Genomic DNA, 12,430 nt, shown 5'->3' with positions numbered 1-12,430 from the left:
CCCTAGTTTTTCCTTTGTACTCTACTTGATCTCATCTAGAAAAATTCCCAAATCTATAATTCTACTCTGAATTTCTTTCTGGAATTCTAGAGCCAAATTGCATTTTGATTGTTCCTCTTGAATGTCTCAAACAAATATCCAAAAGAAAACTGATCTCTTCCTTAAAACCTGCTTCACTTATAATCTACATCTCTTTTAGTGGTAATTCTGTGATATCAAGGACGTTTTACCTATTTCAAGAATTCTTATAGTCCCAGGAATGAGGTTCTGGTATGAAGTAGATGCTTAATACATAATTGATGAACATCTGAATGTAAAGATGATAGTGCCTCATTGAATCCAGGTAAACTCCCACAGCAAGATTCTACTTCCATCCTTGCTTCTTTTTTCCTTCCTCTCTCTCTTCCTCTTCCCCCTTTTTTGTGTCTTATGTTTATAATTTATAAGTGATAATATTAACAACTTAAATAGAAGTCAGACTTTTTCTGTGATAATGTCTGACCTTCTGATTTAATTTGACAAGGTCTGACTTTGTCAAGTTGGTTATGACAGATATTTTCAACTTTCTGAATAAGTGAAATCTTCAAATGCATTTAAAATACAAAAGGGGATAAAAGCATTTCATTTACAAAGTATAGAAAATGTGATTTTTAAATCAACATTATTTTGCATATATTGGGTTTAACTCATTTCCTCAAACAAAGTGAAAGAAGTATATCAATCATTTGACTACTTTGGGTAAAGTTGTTTTTTGTTTGTTTGTTTGTTTGTTTGTTTTTTTACTTACCAGATTTGAGAAAGTAGATGGCTCTGTCAAATTACAAATCTTTTTGCAATCCAAAGGGTTTCCAATTTCTTGCTTTTAGCTAAAGAAACCAGTTGATAGATTATTAAAAATTACTTGAGGAAAGATCCTCATGTGATTTTTGATATGTAAAGCACTGAGAAAACAGTGCATTTATAATTATGAAAGACATAGGTGTAAATTCTGGGCTTTATCTCATCAAAATAATACTTATTATTTGGTGAACTAATTGAGAAGGGTCCCAATCTATTTTATTAAAAGATATATGCTCAATAAAATTTTACTTTTATATTCAATAATTTATTATTAAATTCTGCAACATATAGGTTGTTCAGATCACTGTGTACTGCTAATGATTGCAATGGCTACATCAGTCTAAGAGAAACTATAAACAAGAGAAAATTATGTTTACAGGGAATTAAAACAAATACACATCTCAAATAACACACATATTCTCGAAGCAAAGGAGTATAATAGGGTGATCAAAAAAGCATAAAGATACATTTCATTTGGAAAAGTCCTGGGGAAGACATTCTTTTTGATGACTCGCAAAAAGCAACCATAGAGTGTATGTTAAAGAAATGCTCTCTGTGTCTTTTCTAATGGATACAAATTGCTGGGGTGTTTATATTTCATTGGGAAATTTATAAAAAGATGCAATGGGGATTTTAAACAATTTTGTTTGAAAATATTATTTAAATATATTAGAATTATCACCCTCTGTAAATTAGGTTCATGATAAAAAAATTTAGATGACAATTTAAAAATGCATAAATGAGTACTTAGCTTACAATCTTTGGGTGAGTAAGCAAAACCAGAGTTTGAAGATCACTGTGATAACATGCAAGATGCAGTTTGGGTAAGGCCCGTGTTCCACGTACAGCAGGTAGTAAGTAGCAGTTGAGGAGAAATGGGAAGCAGCCAAGAAAAGCTCATACATAATAAAAAGTATCCAGTCTATGTAGTACTGCAAAGCTACCATAGAGGGGCGCCGGAAGACCGAGGGACAGAGAGGCCTTGGCGGCCCAACCCGGATGGAAGTGCCTCTGGGTCAAGTTCAGGGAAAAACAAAATGGCGATTCTTCCTGCCAGTGGTGCAATTCCTCAAAGGTCTGATCAGGTTTTCCACAGCAAGTTGGCCTAGGGCAACAGGTTTCCAGCCAGGTGGTATGCAGAAGTTCCAGCCAAGCCCAGCTGGTGAGTTGGAGTCAGTGCTGGTGACAAGGAGCCGTGATGATTTCGCTTGGTGGATGTTGAAAGGCCGCTCCCTACCCCTCTGGTTTCAGGCATGCAGAGCAGGCACTGACCCACCCACAGGAGTGCGAGCACCTAGGAATTTCACACACCCCTTAGGAGAGGGGATAACGTATTTCCTGGTTGTGATGGATGGTGGGTTTGCCGAGTGAGGAGGCCCAGGGTCTCTTGATAACTTTAATGGAATCTGTGTTAATACAAACTCAATTTCCAAAGTCAATAAATATTTGGCTAATTCAACTTCTTTGTGGAAAAAGTACTTTATATTTCAGAGTTCCCTGGTCTGTTGAAATGCTCGGGCGATCCTCAATGAAAGTGGTGGTTTAGAAGAATTCCTGCAAGATTTTACAAATGATAGTGCTGCAGAGATGGTTTCCCCTGTCTTTTCTTTCAGGTGTTCATCTGGAGTATAGCTTGTTCATTGAATTTGAGGCAAATCTAGCTAGTCAAATGCAGAGCTAAAAGCTTCTCCAAGATAAAAGTAACTGGTTAGATTATCTGTCATTTTCACATTCACCAAACCCTATCTTCTCCTTTTTCTTTAAGTAGCATAGCTGACTAAGTGACTATATTTCTATTTTGTAATTACTCCAAGTTTGCTAGTACCCATTCTTGCCTACAAAGGAAAATCTGATTTTTTAATTTGGCATTTAGCAATCTCTACAGTTCACCTCAATCTATATTTATCTTTTATTTTCTTTTACTTCCAAATGTATGGAGTCTCAGCACAATCTGGCTATTTCCCTGCCATCTTAGTGTGACTTCAGGATATAGTATGTACCAGCTTAATAAACAAATAAAAGATAATAGGAATTGACCAAATTATGTTGTGTACATGTACTAATATGCCCCAATGAATGCCACTTATGTATAATTATAAAGTATCATTAAAATTTAAAAAGATAATAGGAGTCAATTTTGATAGGGCAATCAAGGAAATTTTCATAAAAGACATCTGAAGTCTCCTTGGTTTGTTGAATTTCAAGATGTGAGTTTAAAATGAAATACTGAACTATTGGTGAGGAATTTGGTATGACCCAGCTTTCTAGGAAATTTACCCTAATAAAGATATCAGGAAAGGTGTTACTTGCTTTAGTCTTATTGCCCATTGTGCAAATGTGGTTAAAAAAATGCCTGCATTAGAATCATACTTAGTTCTATTTCCACAGAGTGGTAGAAACTTTCTGGAATTTGATCCATGAGTAAGTTGAAGTTGGTATGGGTAGTTCTGTCCAGTATACTGTACATGCTGATTTAATATGTCAGTAATCACTTAAGAATTAAGCATTCTTAAGTGTTTCTTGTAGCACTTTTATATAGGAGCATTTCTTAGGCAAATTGTTGATTCAGGTCTTTATTGTCATCCTGGGGTTAGGGGAAAAACTAAACACTGTGAACCAAGAATCTGCAAATGAAGATTCTAGATCTAGCAGTGCCACTGAGTAGCTGAATAATAATGAAAACAAAAATAACTTCCCAGCCTTAGTTCACCACCTATGGATTTATAATAATAATTTCCACACCTATTTATAAAAGCATAGGAAGAATTAAATAGAAAGAATTAAATCTTTTAATATATGCAATTTTTTTCCAAGGAATTAAAAAAAAGCTTAAAATGAGGAAGATCACATTCTAAATTTTTTTGTTTTCTCTGATGTTTACAATTAAGTAATCTGAAAAACACAACTATTCAAATGTGTTAGGTGGTACAGGTAAAGTCCAGAAGAGCCAGGACTATTTTGCATTATATTTACAGTGCTTAGGACAATGCCTGTTATATAGAAGGTATTATTATATATTTGTAAAATGAAGGAATGAATGATGACTGAAGATAGTCAATGGCCTTTCTTTTGTTGGCTGGCCTGACTGCCAAAGCTCTATATCTAGGTAGTTGGCTGAGTAGAATCTGCAAACACTTTATTTGGTTAAGGATATCCTGCTTCTGTCTGCCTTACTGCCTGTTTTGATAATAGTAAGTGCTACCATTGCTTGAGGACCAAATACGTGCTAGGACTGTGAGGTACTTTACCAAATTCTCAAAACTCTGAAAAAGTGTGTATCACTATTTTAAACCTTTGAAACCAATGCACAGAGAGACTAACTTGCTAAAAATCATATAGCTAGTCTATCAGTTCATATAGGCTAGAATACGCTGTAGTAATAAACAACATCCAATCTTAGTGATTTAAAACACAGAGGTTTATTTCTTACTTTTGTTATTTATAGTGAGCCAGCAGGAGGGCCCTGGCTATTGTACTTAGGTCCAGGTTTCAGAGCAACAGCCATCACAAATACTGCTGTACCAGAAGAAAAGACATCTCTGAATAGTCATTCCAGCAATAAATGCTTGATTTAGAAGTGATGCTCTTCTCATAATACCTTGACCAACATTTGTCATATTACTCCACCTAACCATGGGTGGGCCAGAAACATAGCTCTATCATATGTCTGGAGAATTGAACCTGATGTTTTGGAGCTGTGCAAATGACTACAGAGCTAGTTAGTGGAAGACTTGGGTTCTGAATCTAAAAAATCTGACTTCAAAGCCAGGATTATTACACAAAACTGCATTGCTTTACTCAACTTGCCTAGGGATCTGATAGTGAGGAATATCCGTATCATTTGATTTTCTGTTATTTTTTAGTGAGGATTGCCTTCTTGAGAATTGTCTTTACCCTTAATCTAAGAATAAGTCTTCCCACTCAGTTGTCACTCATAGAAGCATAATCCATTTGGCCTGTGTCAGATAAGGGTCGAAAATTAGATCGGTAGAGTATGGCACTGGTCTCTGTCTCTGCTATATTCTGTCTGCTGTATCTATAGCAGAAATTGCACTGTTAATATCACTGGCTGCTGTCCCAATCCCAGAATAGCTAAAGTAACTTCTAATTCCAGAGCTGCTGGAGTGACCTAGCAATTGGCTAGGTATACCTTGAACTACAGAAGCTATGTTCTGGGAAGAGCCACTAGGTTAACATCTGAATAGCATTTAATATTTTACAAAGCTTTTTCTTTAATTTCCCTGCTGTGTAGACATGATTACTATGATTTCCTTAATGAGAAAACTAAGTTTTGTAGGATCAGGCAAATTGCCCTAAGTCTCACAATTAATTATTAACAGATAAATAATAAATAATTATTAATAAATAATAAGTAACAGATAAAAAGTAAATTTATTAATAAATAACAGATAAAGAAATAATGTAAATCTACCACAAACCATGATGCTCTTTTCCTTGGTCTACATAATTGGCTAGGGAGGCGCATAAGATGTGAAAAAAAGAACACACAAGAGCTGATAGTAGGTGCTAGAGAGAAAACAGTAAAGGATTTATATCCTTTAAGACCAAGTTTGAAACCCAGTTCTGTAATTTATTGGTTAATAGTCTTAAAACAACCTCTTATCTTTGTTTTTCTGTTTGGCAAATATAGGTAGGGCTGGCAGTTGTCTAGTATATACTGATATATTCTGCTTATAAAAATATTGAAATCTTTCTGTATTATTTGGTAAACAGCCATTCCAATTGAACTCCTCCTTTGAGATTCCCTCCTATCTCCTCATGTTATTAGTTTCTGCCTGGAGAGTGATCTTTCTTTTCTTCTATGACAAAACAACAACAACAACAACAACAACAACAAAAAAAAAAACATCTGCTTGTCATTTGGATATCTGCTCAAGGTTTATTCTTTCATTCACAATTTTTCTAATCTTCTTTACTGGATTAACTCCTAGCATAATTGTCTTCTTTAAAGAATATGCCACAATTGTGGTTCCCAGTTAGTTTATATAATTATCCATTTAATCTGTCTACTCTGTTGTATTTTATGCTATAGGAGAGCAGTGCCCATATCTGTTAACCACTGTAAATACAATGAGTGGTGCTGCAGTCTGGCTGGGCACAAAATCACAAGCCACTCACACCTTGTAGATTCAAACAGCAACTCTTTATTCTTGAACTGTCACCGGCACTTTACACACACGTTCTGGGCAAAATCCACACTCTCCACTGGGCTCTGAATCCCAAATATTCTCTGAATCTAGCGAGAACTCAACGGGAACTCAAGGAGCGGGTGTCTGGAGGCAGCAGGACACGCCCTATTCCCTGCAGGATACACCTTAAACCTGGAACCGCCCTAAACCCAAGGAGCGCCCTAAACTCTGATTTGCCCTAAACCCAGATCCGCCCTGGTCCTTGAGCAAGGTCATCTTACATGCAATGTCACTGCAAATGACCTGGGTCATGCCATGTGTCATTCCTACTTGGCAATGGCTCTCAGCGTCTCTCCCCTTCTGATTAATTAAACAACAAGCAATGTGGCTTAAGGACTGTGCCTGGTAGGTTGTCCAATTTAACATAAGGTTCTTACCCATCATGGGAAAAACTGACCTCTAGGCATCAGCCTCCTGACTTAGGTTGATAACACTGCAATTGGATCATACCCGTTACTGACTACCGGTCCAGCATACAGCCATACTTGTGGATAGGCCTATGCACCAGTGGGGGGAGTGAGGTTCTTTGCCTCACCTCTGTTGGCCCCCAAATTTTAGACCATAACTAGCAGAAGGGAGGAGGATACAGAAATGCCACGACACCAAGCCAATTGATGGATCCTTTGGAAAAATTGCATCACTGGTGACACCATCAGCAAAGATATGCCAGCACTACCACAATTTGCTGCACCAAACGATAGTTCACAATGTATACAAGTGATACATAGTCCAGGTAAGTTCTGCAAGCAGTTCAAAGCGGAGGAACCTATCAATATGTCCATTTCCTCCCAAAGTAAATCGAGTCCTTGATTGAGCATTACTTGTTGAGTTATATTCATTGATGCATCAGTTTATACAGTTTACTGTGATAGCTATCATAGAAGCTGTAGTTTGGTTTTATCTTTGTCTTCACCAGACTGGGACGAAGATAGGAATTCTGGCAATGATGCTAAAGAGACATTATCCTGAACAGAATTATTAAATATAATGAAAAGGAAAGGTGAAAGTAAACAAACAGATCTGTTAACCACCTTTAAAAACAATCCTTAACAGCTGTTTACCTAATTTAAATTAAACCATTTAAATCACGTGAATAAAAAAAATAATTTGGATCCATTTTTTTCATGAGCGATCCTCATATATGATATATGGACATACACACATACAGACATACAACACAAAACAGAAGTATGCACACATGACATACAACAATAAGACAATAGTAAAGGCCTTGTAGCTTTACCTAGGTGAAATATCCATTGCAATGCTTAAAAACTCCACAGTCAAAAAATAAAACTGATCAGAGAAACATTAAACTAGGTCTGTATGAGCTCAAAAAATAAAATAGAACTTTATGATGTGGGAAAAGGCAATAATAAAATAGATATTGAAAAAAGCATCCTGGTTAATCACTGTCGCAGATGTAAAAATAGCCAAGCTGGAGCTCTGGATATCAGCTGTTATGGATTTGAGTCAAATCATCTTCTTTTTGGTCTGTAGAAATTGCTTTAGTTAGTCTCTCTGGAATCCAAATCGGCTGCTGTTCTTCCTGTGGAAACACACAAACAGAACCCTGACTCCAGACAATCACTGGGTCAGAACCTTTCCATTGTCCTGTTAGAATATCTTTCCAAAGTACCTTAGGCTTATGTACATTTTTTGGATACATATGTCTTTCCGCAGCACTAAGTCCTGATGAATCCAAATTTAAAAAGTTTAGAGTAAAAAGTGTTATTTTATCTTTGGGGGATATATACCCCGTACGGGCCACCAAATGCCGCAGTCTGGCTGGGCACAAAATCACAAGCCACTCACACCTTGTAGATTCAAACAGCAACTCTTTATTCTTGAACTGTCACCAGCACTTTACACACACGTTCTGGGAAAAATCCACACTCTCCACTGGGCTCTGAATCTCAAATATTCTCTGAATCTCGCAAGAACTCAACGGGAACTCAAGGAGTGGGTGCCTGGAGGCAGCAGGAAATGCCCTATTCCTAACAGGATACACTTTAAACCCTGAACCGCCCTAAACCCAAGGAGCGCCCTAAACCCTGATCTGCCCTAACCCCGGATCCGCCCTGGTCCTTGAGCAAGGTCACTTTACATGCAATGTCACTGCAAATGACCTAGGTCATGCCAGGCGTCATTCCTACTTGGAAATGGCTTTCAGCAGAGTGGTACACAGTAGATGTTCACTAAATATTTACATTATGAATATGTAAATGTATACATGAAAAGACATGTTTATGCAGTAATTGCAAGCATAGATTTCAGGGCTCAGGTTATATCAGTTCAAGTCCCTGTAGGAAATAAATGATATCCCCCAAAGGAGCAGTTAAAGATAATTTAGAGACTATTTTTGTAGCTGCCATTACCTTTATAACTCTCAAACTTTAGTGACTCTTTTGTATTAAACTAAAACTTTCCAACCTATCTTATAAAATTATCTGTCTTAGCAATTCTTTAAGAGTTGGAAATTGATATAACTAGGTTTAAGGGAAAGTAACAAGGGATTGTGAAGTACCCTGGCACTAGCAACAATGGGGAGAAGTTGGTACCCTAAAACTGAATGGCAAATGAATGGAGCAGTTTCATCCCAAATAGGATATCTGTCATGCTGGAAGAGAGCTGTTTCCCTTGTGGAGGAACCCAGCCAACCTAAAGAAGTACTTCAGTGTCCAGCTATGCCAGAGTTATAAGAACAAGAAAGACATCATTATCACCAACATTCTCTTTCCAGCTTTGACATTTGTCCAATACCTGCCTTCGGATAAATTCAACTGAAAACAAGAAGGTAGGAAACTGAATGATGTAGTTCATAAAAGCTGGCTTTCAGAGGGCCCAGAGCTGGATAGGAAATGTAGAAAACAGATCTGGCAAGACAGATTAAAAATATCCAGCCATTTGTCATTGGGACAGTTCTCAATTCTAAGAGAATTGCAGATAATACTACTGGATCACCTGGAAAGTTTTACTTTAATAAAAAGTAGTCACTGAAATTTGAGAGTTATATGTGGAGTAATAAAAGTGCATGGGATTTTAAGTTAATGTGAGATCAAATCTTAGCTCTTCCACATCTAGTTTGTTAGCCTTGAGTTTTTGTTTGTTAGGGTATATATATATATATATTGTATATCTTATGAAATGGCAGCTAATATGAGAAAAGTATGTAGATATCATATGTTAGGGCCTAGCACTATGGTAAAGCCTCATTCTGGGAGATTTTTATGTAATTAGAAAAGCAGAGCCACTAGGGATTGAGCAGAGACTAATAAGCCATAGCATAATAAAAACATTTAATCATGTATTAAAATCTCCAGGAAAGAATGCTTAGAAGCTCTGGCAGATCTTCTATGTAACTGGATTATTACTCACCATTGTACCTTCCCCACCCTACATCCCACCCATATCCCTGGAACTTTAAGGAAACTTCCAGTCATAAAAGCTAGTGCATTGTAGATCATGAGGATTGTGTACATCAGTGAACTACTGAGTCACTCAGCTACGTGTAGTTAAACCACAATCTATCCAAGCCAATAAAAGCAGGAGCAGTTTACAACTCTTTAGTGGGTGGTTAGTTCTACATAAGACAGTAATGACATCATATGACCCAGCTCAGATGCATTGTGTGAAAGTGACAACTTTCCCCCTTCTTTTTTTTTTTTTTGAGGCCCTCAGTAAACTTTCCCTCTTCTAAGTTGCTCTTCTCGGGTGATCTGATCACATCAGGGAAAGGGCTAAGTAAAACACCCTCATGCATCCTCTCTGTCCCCGAGACTGTCTCATTTTATTCCTCCAAATGTTCTATGCCATGCTAACCTCAGTGCATTGGTTCACATTCATTGTCTATCTGGAATGTGTTTCTTTCCTACCAGTTTCTAACATGCATAATTTAAATGTGATCCACAAAACATACTTCAAATGGTTCTTTTAGCATCTCTCTCTTTCTCACTGTCAAAGTCCACATCTCTGCCAACTTCTTATTCTCCAATTGCTTTCCATGTAGGAGCCTTTTTAACACAAAGGCTTTAAGTTCCTTGAAAGCAGAGAACATTTCTCTCTTATTTTTTACTCTTTTTTAAAAAATATTCATTAGTTAAAAAAGGCTAATGCTTAGTTATAAATACTTAAAAAGTGTATTTTATTTCTATAAAATGACCATGTACATAAAAATAGAACAAAGACTAGTTTTTTTTTTTGTTTTTTTTTTTATGGTTGAAAATCGATGATCCTAGGGTTTAAGTAACTTCTGCAAGTCCCTCTAGTGAGAGCTAAGCCTGGTGCTAGATAGACCAGGGATCAAGTTGGAATCCACTAGATTTTCCATTACTCCGCCCTGTCCTGAATGTAAAGAAACATTCCTAACTTTGAGACAAGCCTTGTATTTCTCTAATGCTTCTTTATCAGGTCTACATGCCTCTGGTTAGGTAATATATTCCACCACCTGCATTAAAATCAATAGTATGTTATTCTTATGGTAAGAGAGGTACAGATTCATATGAAAGCACCTTCCCTTTAGAGGTTGACACAAGGCAATAAAGTAAGGGAAATGGGAATAGGAGGAGATAGCACAGTGGTGTCAGGTTACAAAGCCCTGTGTTTTTGTTCTCTCTGCTGAAGGGAATGTATGACATAAAACCCCTGTTTGGTCACTGGGTGCCAGATAGTTCACATGTAAATATTGAAGGACAGATTAAAGACCACATTGTGCTTTTCTTTGCCTCAAAGGGCATTATTTTCCATACAGATAAGATCTGGAGGAAAGGATAAAGCACAATGGACTTGTATTTTAACTATTAAACACTCACTCTATCCTACAGAATGCTTGGGGGGTTTTGTGCTTCTCCTATTTCAAGGCTTCTGCCTTAGAAAAAAGTAAAATCAAGTGGCTAAAAATTTATCCCAAGGGGATTGAACTGTGTCCTGGGATCTCATTGGAAAGGCTTGAGAGGAGGGATTAGAGGGCCCAGAGAACACACTGAAATGTGTATGGCTGGAGTCCACTGTGTGCAACTGCTGTAGGGGCCTGGCCAGTCAGAACAATATCATTCTTACTCTTAAACAGCCTGAGACTTACTGGCAGAGGGGCAGTACCACTAGAAGAGGTAGTGGAAGTTCATATATTTACTTATGGATGTCTTTTACGTCTCTTTTAATCTAAATCTGCCCTCCTGCACCGAAGATGAGAGATTAAATAGTTGTGAAGAAGGAGAAGCTTCTCTACTTTGCTTCTCATATATAAAAATAGGCTGATAGGGTTGCAGGAGAATGAAGTAAAATCAATCTATTTTTTTCCATTTCCTGGGCTCCTAGCCCACCCTACTGGCTTAGGCATGACCTGTTTCTGTAAGTCACTTTCTTATGTAAGTAAAAAAGGGTTGCCAGAAAGTGGTTGTGAATTTCCTTGCACTTACCAGAAATAGAGTATATATCACTACTGAAGGAAATCACTATGAATAGTTCTCAGCAAAACACTTCCATTGTAACAGGGACTTGGTCTCAATGAGGAAATTGTCACTTGAAGATATGTCTTTGTGTCCTTTTTTTGGTGCAGGAAGGGAAAACAACAACATGGGATTGTTTACATTGCAGGGAGGAACTCTTCGAGGTCAGACATGGCTCTGCACACAGGCCTGTGGTTTCCAATACTATGTCTTTCCTCGTCACAGTCTGGATTAAATATGGAGACACTTTACTAATCAGTCACTATAATTATAGTACTATATTCCTAGAAAAAACCTTGAGACTAGCCAAGCAATTTTTTTCATACTGTGTTCCATAGGGTTCTATCCATGAAGGCAACTTGAAAATATCTGGTTTGAATTCCATTTAGAAAATGTGGTCAGTTCTAAATGGTTTAATAAGAGCCAGTTTTCTTTTACAGTCTCTCTCTTGGAATCCAATTTTCAGTAGACTTTACCAACACTAAATAAATTTGCTTCATCACTTCCAAGGAATCACAGAAATGATTCCCACACTGCCATTGAAAACAAATAAATTTGCGATAAGGTGCTTCCTTTTTGTGGACCTTATAATATAACTTTTTGGAAGTCCATTCTCTTTGGTGGTTCCTGAAGTCAGGAAAGACCCATTATGGAGTTAAAGAATGTCTACAAAGAGTAATCAGGGTTTTATTTGTGGTGTGTGTGTGTGTGTGTGTGTGTGTGTGTGTGTGTGTGTATGTGTGTTAAAAATCATTTACTCACTAACTAAAAACAAAATAACTTTATATATCTTATGTGGCTATATTTTTCTGTATAAATATATGTATTTTTAATTGTTTTGAAGGGTACTTAAAAGTCACATAATCCAGTATCAAAAACCCCAAAGGAAACAGAGGGGACCAAGTGGGCAAAGAGGACTTTGTTTAAAGGAAA

This window comes from Ictidomys tridecemlineatus, chromosome 1 (genome assembly GCF_052094955.1).
Source record: "Ictidomys tridecemlineatus isolate mIctTri1 chromosome 1, mIctTri1.hap1, whole genome shotgun sequence".
In the NCBI taxonomy this organism is placed as follows: Eukaryota; Metazoa; Chordata; class Mammalia; order Rodentia; family Sciuridae; genus Ictidomys; species Ictidomys tridecemlineatus.
Note: the sequence above shows the minus strand (reverse complement) of the source record.